The sequence below is a fragment of the Schistocerca gregaria genome, chromosome X (assembly GCF_023897955.1).
Source record: "Schistocerca gregaria isolate iqSchGreg1 chromosome X, iqSchGreg1.2, whole genome shotgun sequence".
Lineage (NCBI taxonomy): Eukaryota > Metazoa > Arthropoda > Insecta > Orthoptera > Acrididae > Schistocerca > Schistocerca gregaria.
The window spans coordinates 571,485,112-571,496,397 of NC_064931.1; the positions used below are offsets into that span (position 1 = coordinate 571,485,112).

Consider the following 11,286-nt stretch of genomic DNA (forward strand, 5'->3'; position numbering starts at 1 on the left):
ATTCTGGAATATTTACTTCGTCTCCTTTTGTGAAGGCATATCAGAAGGCTGTGATTAGTAACTCTGCTTTGGCAGCACTGTCTTCGGTACTATCTCCATTGGTATCGTGCACAGAAAGGGACTGATTCTTTCTTGCCGCTAACATACTTGACATACGACCAGAATCTCTTTGGATTTTCTGCCAGGTTTCAAGACAAAATTTTCGTTGTGGAAACTGTTATAAGAATATGGCAATGAAGTCAACGCAAAATTTCGAGCTTCTGTAAGAAAATCACCGCTCTTGGGGATAGGTATATTTTGAGCTATTTTACGTCATTCCTGTATTGTGTTGCCACACGCTACCTGTATGCAAAGTTGCTATACGCTTAGGAAGGAAGCGAATGGTTTTGTTTTCAGTTTTTACATTGACATTTGTGTGCCTGTGCCTTGCCTGTATACTTTTCCCGTAACACAGTATGAGTAATGAGTATATGTGAATTTCGTGAAGGCACCCGATAGCCGTACCTGCTACCGTAGTTTTGCCAAATATTACCATAGCTGGATAGGCAGACAAATCTAACTGTGCCGCCAGGTAGGTGTCTGGTGAGGTGAATCAGTTTAAACAAATAGCCAGCAAGCATCAGTACATCGAATGGCATACAGAGACACGAGTACAAGACAAGCCAGGAGCTAAACAACAAGACAAAACACGAGCGACCAGAAGAGATATCAGGGCGTCGTTCCTTTGTATAGTAGTTCAAGGAGTCTTTATAAGTCTCCGAGAAATCTAATGTGTCAATAAACGACTTGCGATAAATATTCTTTGTTAAGCGTATATCACTGTAATTGGTTCAAATGGCTCTGAGCACTATGGGACTTAACATCTGACGTCATCAACTACTTAAACCTAACTAACCTAAGGACATCACACACATCCATGCCCGAGGCAGGATTCGAACCTGCAACCGTAGCGGTCGCGCGGTTCCACACCGGCCGGCTATCACTGTAATTACTTTTACCACTAGTCAGAGGCGCCACAATGGCATATTTTCTAAGCTCTTTATATTTCTATTTTCTATAGGTATTTATTCTGAACGACTGTTTGGAAACTATGGTGAGCCGTGATTTCCCCTTGTTTAAATCATTTTATGTTTGTGCAGAATATCTAAGCTTAAGTAAATTGTTTTATTTGTTTGCTGACATGGACTTACTACTTAAGTTAGCTGAATGTTTACATATGTTTGAACTAATTTGGTTATTTAGATTTACAGCAAAGATCATAATATTTGATTGGGAACTAGCTAATATACTTAAAATAACAGTTTACAGAGAGTAAATAGGAGTTAGTCTGTTTATATTACAGTTTAATTTAGTATGTGCTCTGAATAACATATCAGCTTTGTATTACTGGTTCTTCAAAGCGCAACGGCGAATCTATTCTGCGTAAGCGATGTGCAATGGCGAGCTAGTCAGGATACGGAAATGAACATGACGGTGCTGTTCGCTACTGTCCATAAAGCGCCCATAAAAAGGAACGTTTGCGTTTTGACCTCTAAATAAGTTTCGAGAATCAATCCCAAACGTGAGTCCGTAATGTGTACTCTTTATACCAATTTCCATCTAGATCGCACCTTTGATTTATTTATTCTAGTTACTAACCTATCTCGCCATTCAGTCACCACTGAATACTGTAAATGCAATTCAGATGCGTAGAATGAGAAGCGTTTCAGCCCCACCACCTGGTTCACCCTATCGAGAAGTTGGCAACCTCTTATAGAGGACATGACGCTGCGCGCTTTCCTATTTCACTCGCAGCCTCCGGTGAAGGATAGGTCTTTCTAAATAAAAAAGGACAGCGCAAACCGAAACAGATTTCTTCGATTTGCGAGGCACTTTAACAGAATTTGCTGAATAAACACAATCTGATAACCATAGATTAAAGATACCTAGTGTTTCTTCAGAAGCCATTTAAAAACATTAAGTTTTCATAGCGAAATCAAGGAACGTTTCTCAGACCGCAACGTTCTGCTTCAACAGATACTGCGACAATAAAATTAAATTAATGCACAGAGACATATAGCTAAGCACTCTTCCCAAGCTCCGTTAGTAAGAAGTACTGTAAGAAATACTAGATCACATAATAAAAATTACCCGTTTCGAGCCCGTTTTAGTAGTGATTCACGGAGTGTAATTACAGATGCACAGGGATGGAGAAGCAAACTGGCCGTGGCTCAATCAAAGAAATCATGCGGCATTTGCTTGAAATGAATTTACGAAACCATGGAAAACATGCATACAGAAGGCCGAAAGAGAATCTGGACTCCACACTCCCCAGGGTGTTAATCATTGCGTCAAGTCACTCAGCCCCTCAACGAGGAAGCGACATCTCAATTGGGAGTTTCTAGGGACGGAGCCAGTTATTCTTCATTCTGCTTCTACAAGAAAAATTTAGCTGTTACCTGTCATACCATCCAGTACCACAAAAATAATTTCAGGTAATGATTGGCAGATTGTTCAAATTACTGCGCTGCTTCACAGGTTTAATATCTGAACTGCTTTCAAGACCGCTAACATTCTCTGTCATTTACTTGTCCACAATATTTAAATTACCAATAACAAATTTGCATCCCCAGGTATACATAAAATCTGCTGTAGTTCATGCAGAAGTTTTATATCGTCCAAAAAGGCAAAAACTTCACAAACAGATACAAAGGACATACAGGAAGAAAGGGAGCAGAAGGCTAATCCATCTTCACTCCCGCCTAGTTATAAAAAGACACTGCGTTACTGACATTGACAATAACTTTATGATTTTGCACAAAATGGGGAAGAGTAGTAGAATGGACTTCCTGGAAGAGGCAGAAATTTATAGCTATATGCACCACAGTGAAAATAACATTCTTAAAGAACAGAAACACTTTAAGTAAACAGTTTTTTCCTGATGTGTCCTATGTGTTGAAATGTAAATGAATCTACTGCTGTCACTTACCATGACACATTAAATATGCCTCAATTACTTCAACAACATACCATGCTGTTTATTAGTGGAGCCCAACATTATTGCTCCTGGGTGTCAGATGATTCGGTCGGATCGCATGTTTACCTTTGCGCCTGAAGCCCGCCAGACTGTGCTTTGCTGCACTAACGAATAGACACTTGCTCGTGAAGCTGTTGGGACTACCACAGTGTGCGCGACAATCGAAACAATACATGCGGTTCTTGTTTACTGTCATGTCACCGCGTGTCAAGTACAAGACTATCGTGGTTGGGTTGTATCTCAGGCTTCATGTCATGTAAACATAACATGGTGTTTGTGTGCGAAGATGCACTTGCTGTTTACGCTTGTTCGCCGTTGCTAACTATCCAATCTTGACTCTTCCTTCGTCTTATTTTCTCGGAGAATTGTCTGCTGGCTTTTGTCTTTATATACTGTCACATTTTACGTATCTGTCTCTTATACACCTATGTTAACTTTTAAATGTCATGTACTTCTATATTTTGTTTTACATTGAAAGCATTGTACTTACGTCCTTATCATTATTTGCTTACCCCTGTCCACCTTCCTCGCCCTCTACATGCCCTTCCTGTAATCTGCCGCTCCCCTATTAATGTGCCGACATTTCACCTGTCTCTGGAGTCTTACTTAAATTGTAGACTAATTTCTACACAACACTATTTATTTTATTGTGCTTTTTTGATGATGTTTGTAGATTAGTTGTTATACAACATTATTTATTTTCTATGGTTGTTTTCCACTATGCTTGTTCTTGTTCTCTTTGTCATATAGCTTATTCCATTGTTATTTGTTCATCAATATTGTTTAGCCTCTGAAAAACGGCTTTGATGGCCAAAACTGGTCGTGGAATTTGTAAGAAAAAGAAAAATTGTTACTGGTGTGTTTATTCGGTTGCAAACTAACGTAAGTATTAATTTTGACAAACTTAATCCGATGTTATATATCATTTTCGAACAGATAGTTTCATCGAAGACTTGACGCTGAATGATGGAAAGAAGGAAGTTCTTTGGGACATTCAGGAAAAGCTTGGGAGTAAACCTGATACATATTTGTTGAAAGTTGAGTTCTTTTTCGTCACATATAACAAGAAGCGTAAAGAATAAGCTAAAGGTATTGGCGTAAAATGAGTAACATGTGTGCATCTCTGGACGTGAGTTTGCTTTACGTTTTGAGTTGTTGTTATCACTGCGAAAATTGAAAGATATGATTAATGATAAAGTATCATGCCCTGATCGTCTCATAATGCTCGGAAAACAGAGTACACTTGGATTTTCTGCGAGCACAGCTAGCTAGCGAAAGTTGTAGCAGTTTAATATAGCAAACTCTGCTTGAGACAAAACATTCTGAAGAGCGGGGACGCCAGGACGTGTAGTTGCGAATGTTATGACGCACGCGGGACTGGTACGAGAAAGCACAAACTGTATAACACTGTAGCCATAAACAAATGCTGTAAAACATACAATTTCATGAAACAACTGTATCAGGTTACGCTGATCAATAGATGAGTTATAGGTGTCTATAAGCAGCGTATGACGCTACATTTCTTTCAGATGACGGTGCCGATTAATCGACGCACGGGTTACCAGCACCACGATGAATGATCGAAGCACAGTAATGTGCACGTATTATCATCCTCAAAAGTATCTAAATGAACTGAATTGCGTTTCGCCTGATTTGTATGATGCCCACATTGCGTAACTTCTATTCAGGTCCTCTTATCTCTTTACGGTACTATACAAACTGCCCTGTATGGCTATAAATCCAGATGCAAATTTATACCACGGTAATGCAAATACCAGAAAACACAGTACTGTAGAAGATACAGCCTTTAACGCTTGTCACCTTAAATTTATTACAATAAATGACATTCCAAAAAGCAAGTTTCAGTTTAGTATGGGATGAAAATTTTTGTACTGTACCAGAACCTGGGAATCCTGTCCAGCAACTATTTTCCTGTTAGCTAACTGCAAAAATCTTAAATATGGTTTCAACTGTAACTAAAAAAGTGCGTTGCAATGATAAGCCACGAGAGCTGCTTTTTTATAGATGCATTGCTGCCGATTTCAAGCACGGCTCATTTTCAAGCTGTACCCAAATGTAATCAAGCTAGCACACACACACACACACACACACACACTAATCTTAAATATGGTTTCAACTGTAACTAAAAAAGTGCGTTGCAATGATAGGCCACGAGAGCTGCTTTTTTATAGATGCATTGCTGCCGATTTCAAGCACGGCTCATTTTCAAGCTGTACCTAAATGTACACACACACACACACACACACACACACACATATATATATATATATATATATATATATATATATATATATATATGTGTGTGTGTGTGTGTGTGTGTGTGTGTGTAATATTTGGTTGAATTATAATTTCTTTACTCGCGCTATAAGATTGTAAATGCTGTTTTTCAATTATTATGTACTTTTGTTTTGTTATAATTATACATTGGTATTACAGTATCGATTTATGTGTCGGAGATATAGTTTGCTTTTCAGTGTTTATCTATGATAAATATCGAATTCTACCGTGCCTAAATTTTAGTATCTCCTTTAGATATGAATTATCAGTCACCGAAAAAAAATTTTTCGAAGCTCTCAATATATTTTTTATTTTCGAGTTGTGTTCGTTCATTTAGCATGTTATTTGGATTCTTTGCCAAATGTGTATAAGTTTATATTTCATCCAAAATACTCATGTAGGTTCCTTTTTTGTTCTATGAAGACCAGAAACGTTAGTACTTGCGTCTACAGTAGAGTTTCGAAGATACATATTAAATGTGGGGAGATGGTTTTCACTTTCGTTTATATGTTCTTCGTATTTGAAATGTATGTACGATATAAGTCGACTATCATCAAAGAAAAAATTTAAACTTAAACCATATCTGTGACATGTAGATCGATATTGTAACACCTATGCAAAAATATAACAAAACAAAAGTACATCATACTTGATAAATAGCATATATGATTTTATAGCGTAAGCTCGAAACCAGTACCAATAAATAAAAAGACATATAAAAACAGCTTTGATGGAGTTTCATCATAGTGCATTTCATACAAAAGAAACATACAAGTAACAAAGTACGCGTAATGTTTAAATTTGAAATAACGTCATATAACGTCTGTGCTACATGGCATTCGAACCTAGCACGTAATCGGATTGTTGCCTAAGCACAGTCAGTTGTTAGATATTAATTTTTTTTCACTAGTAATGAGATGATCAAAAACAAAGTGACGAGACGTAAGAGTTTTGCCTTACTGGGATTGGAACCTACCCACTACCCACTACTATCCACTCGATTACTGGCAAACGTAATTAACTGCGACCGTTTAACCTTCGTTAGACACATGCATTCAGTGGGCAAGATCCCAGCGACGACGAGGTAATTAAAGACGAAGCAGAAGCTAGGATTGAGTTGAATGGTGAAGGAAATCCATTGTGCCTCTTCAAAGGAAAGATCTCAGGATTTTCTTTAATCGATTTAAGGAATTAACGGAAACTGAAATCATGATGGGCAGACGGGGATTTGAACAATAGTGTGTTAACTTCATAAAAATAAAATAATGTTTGGCCCTAACAAAAATATATCTGCATATATCTGATGCCTTAAGAAGGTGTTTTGTGTTACGAACTGCATCCCAGGCGTGTGTCCACCGCAGTTGGCATTGTTGCTGAGATGCTTTGCGGTTGCCATACAAGAAAACTGACGAAGGAAACTGCGTCAACGCCCTCCTGCTGGTTTCACTAAATAACCTATCCAAGAGTATAGCGGGAAAGTAATCCCTATTGCACTTATTCTTTTAATCTCGCGCCATCAAACGTTTACTTTTCTTGCTCCTTATCCAGCAACCACCAGGAAAGTTTCTTTATGGGCGAAAATGCACTTTATCTTCTATTGAAGAGATATTTATCTCTGGTGAAAACCAAAAACTGCCTGAGCATCATCAGAGTGTGGTGGTCAATGGGAGAAAATATACTGTTGATGAGTAATTTCTCTGTTATGTCCTTCTGTAACATTCAATGAAGCGAGAAGCGTTATAAAAATAAGCACTATTGTAATACAAATTTACCGTGATAAGCTTACGATAAAAGACTACCTTAATAAACAAAACATATACAAGCCTTCCCAACATTTCACACCGTAGTAAGACATCATGCGCTTTTGACCTCGATATAGTATGTGTGTAAGTGAAGTCCTGTGTGATACCCAAGAAGAATTTTGGAACTACGACGAAATATGTAAATCTAGTAGTGACAGCAGGCCTATAAAGAACCCCAGCTAAATTCCTCAGTTCCAAACACATAGCAACCAAGCTTTATATTCGCAAATGACGCAAAATGATTTTGCTATAAGCAGAAAAAGTTTTAACAAGTGTACAATGCCACAATTTCTCAAATTTTGCGTCTTTATATCTAGGGAGAAGTAATTCAAGGGCTCGAGCAGGCATAACACGGAGAAGTTAAGTTTTTCTTACTGATTTTCAGTCTTGATGCTTGTAGCTCGGTAAGAAAAGAGAGAAAAATGTGATAAACAGTGTAGGATTAGATTAGATTAGACTAGTTTTTCATTCCATAGATCCGTGCTGAGGAGATCCTCGTGGATGTGGAACATGTCAATTTTTTTTTAAGCTGAAATAACAAACTAACCGTATGAATATATACAATACATCATTTGTTTCTATTAAAAATTTATGAATTGAGTAGAAGGAGTAGGCCATTAGTATGTCTTTGAGGCTCCTTTTAAACTGATCTTTATTTGTAACTAAATTTTTTATGTTTGCTGGCAAATTATTGAAGATGAGTGTTCCTGAATAGTGGACCCCTTTTTGAACAAAAGTAAGTGCTTTTAAGTCCTTGTCCAGACCATTTTTGTTCCTGGTATTGTATGTATGAACTGAGCTGTTTGTTGGAAAAAGAGATATATTATTTAGGATAAATTTCATTAAGGAGTAAATATACTGATAGGCAGTAGTTAGTATACCCAGTTCTTTGAATTTACTCCACTTTTTTTTAACAGGATCAATAAATTTTATTTTTCACGTATACACAACACATTCTAATATTTTTTAGAATAAACGATGTAAAAATAAGATAGATCTCAATCGTAAGATACTCTGACAACATTTTATGTGCAGTGTAAATGGTAAGAACACACAGTCTTTCGTAATGCAGTAAAATGAGAAAGCATGTACTTGCTCTTAATTAAGCTGTTAAATCGTATATATACAGACTTCATCCAATGGTTAATGTTGTGCATCTGCAGGAAAGTTACCTGTTTATAAATTTTCTCTCTTCTTGGAGGTAAAATGTAAGAGCTCCTGTGCCCATGATCATGATTCCTGTGACATTATCCTATGGTCCCAGAAATTGTTGGCAGCATTCAAAATTTCCCTTCTCTTCATGTTGCCCACCTTTAAGATATGGTGGAGTGAACTCTCGATAAGCAATACACACCATTCTTTCTGAAATGTCTTCACGTAAAACACAATGTTCCCAACCACACCGTGCTGGATCATAAATCACCAAGAGAGATCGCGTTGGCATGGCTACACGAACCACACAATCTTCTTGTTCACAACAGTCTAGAGGACCAAGGACAACTGGACGATACTCAAATGCGCAGCACAAATTATATCGCTTAATATCACCTCTGTATTTTGTAAATGTCAACATACTGTCTGACAGAAACTTAACAGTAACAATACGCTCACCCCATATCCAGCAGTCATCAATATGAGGATCAATTGTTGCACCACGTATTGGATCATATTCCAAGGAGCACTGTTCAATTGTTTTATACCCTGATAATAATTGTACAGTCTCAAAACGCTCTTGTACAAACTTTGTGAATTCTGGGAAACCATTAAACTCACTCAACTGCAGACGCTTCTTCTTAAAATTACACTTTGGTCCAAAATTCTGCTTTCTACGGCCACTCTGAGATAAATCCCATGGCATTTCATCAATGCCATTAATTAAGATTGCTTCTTCTTCTGGTGTCAAGAAATCAAGCTGTATATATATTCCTGGGAATTCATTAGCATCTCATTCAGTGAGACAGGAACCAAGAGTTTTTGCGAACCATAAAGCGGCCACGTTTCTTAGTAGCTAGCTAGCCAGTGCCACTGCCAGTACACATTAATTGCCGTAGTGATTGATAACATGTATAATTTGTAACGTAAAATATGTGATTAGCTGTAGATTCAGCATGGAACGACCTTCCTAGAATCAAATCATAATTCTAATAACCCAGTATTACATCTAACCAGTGAGAATTATTCAAGTTATTTATTGTAAATGACAAAAAGGTATCAAGTGAATGTAGGTAGGGTAGTTCTGAACCACTCCAGGAAGTTCATCGACAGTCACATACTGCCTAAAGTTTTCTACAATGTTGCCAAATGTCCATTAGACTAGCGACAGAAAAAAATACATTTGCTCAGCACATATATTTCTTCAGCTGACTAGCAATGGGGAAGCTCATATTTGGAAGATGGAATGGTGCCTTCTGCCACCATTGTGGCTGGGAGCCTAAATACCTAAAGTATACGCCAACTCAAAAATCATAAACAAAGTCGCCGCCATAGCTATTTTTGGTTTGTGTATTGAACATAATGTAAATTAAAAAGATCATTCGCCGGAAGACATTTTTTCTAGCATCGACGTTATTAATATTATGAGTACACAACAGTAGCTAAAATTCCCAGTAGCCGTCATCTCCCAGTAGCTGGCACTCCCATAAGTGACGCACTTAGTAACTGACATCTACTGCACGTACACAGTCAGTTACTTGTGTTACAATGCAGTTTTAAGATCCAGTAGTTGACACCTACTGTCAAGTTATGACAGTTATTGTAACATGACAACGTGACTTGTCAGAAGTAGTCGGAACTAGTTGGAGCTGCTTGGAATTATTCGGAACTATTAGGAACTTACTGTCAGGTTATGGCAGCTGACACCCACTTGTCAATACGCATCCTGGGTAATGCTCATATTTCACCAAATCGAGATAAACGCACATGTGGGCTAATGACACCTCTCGTTACGTCAACTGACCATCATTGCCCCACCCAACAGTACCTAAACAGTTTAATTGGAAAACGGTTGTACTGAAAATTGGTATAATGTGGGCTAACTTGTTACTGTTTTTCCTGTGACATGGACAAGCAACATGTTATAGTTCCACTTTAACATGGAGGCCTGCAGTTACAGTTTTACTGTAATATGAATGAACTTGTTACAGTTTTCCTGTAAAATGGAGAGAAACTTGTCACAGCTTCACGGTAATATGTGGCAACGTTTTACAGTTTTACTGTAACACGGAAGACAACATCATTAGCTGACACCTACAGCAGCTGACACAACCAGAAGCTGGCACTGCGCGGTAACTGACACTCCTAGTAACTGACATCTTCAGTAGCTGACACCCATTCCGTATTTCCACTAGCAGATACTGATGTTACCGCACAGTTTTAAAATCTGGTCGGTGACTCCCATTGTCAAGTTACGGCACTTACACTGTGGAGATATGTGCAGTTATGATTGCCGTTTGTTTGTGTCAACCATTACTGCCTTACCTGCTTAGCATTAAGAGCAGAAGATGACAAACATTTTGAACTGCAAGACTAAGTTTATACCCTATCACAGTGTCACCATGATGTTTGGCTGACTTTCATATCAGATGTAGAGGCGAGATTTTGACGAATTCAGTTGTGTGAATAACATTGTTTACCTTGGTAATTATCGTCGACAAGAACACTTTTAGCTGTAAGTAACATCACCGGTAGTGCTCATGGTATCCAGCACGGCGTTCGGTATTACCCCCTGAAACCACCGATTCCATATTCTGCTAACAGTCATTGGATCGCGACCAACGCGAGCAGCAATGCCGCGAGACGATAAACCGCAATTGCGATAGGATACAATCCGACCTTTATCAAAGTCGGAAACGTGATGGTACGCATTTCTCCTTACGCTAGGCATCACAACAACGTTTCACCAGGAAACGCCGGTCAACTGCTGTTCGTGTATGAGAAATCGGTTGAAAACTTTCCTCATGTCAGCACGTTGTAGGTGTCGCCACCGGCGCCAGCCTTGTGTGAATGCTCTGAAAAGCTAATCATTTGCATATCACAGCATCTTTTTCCTGTCGGTTAAATTTCGCGTCTGTAGCACGTCATCTTCGTGGTGTAGCAATTTTAATGGCCAGTAGTGTATAACACAAAACTTGAATCCACCAAAGGAGGTTCAGTGTTGATCTAAGAAAGCAA

At 38.3% G+C, this 11,286-nt stretch overlaps 1 pseudogene; it reads right to left on the minus strand.

Moving 5' to 3' along the window:
- Positions 1–8,346: 8,346 nt before the first annotated feature.
- On the minus strand, positions 8,347–10,794 carry LOC126298203 (alpha-ketoglutarate-dependent dioxygenase alkB homolog 4-like; annotated as a pseudogene).
- Positions 10,795–11,286: the final 492 nt, after the last annotated feature.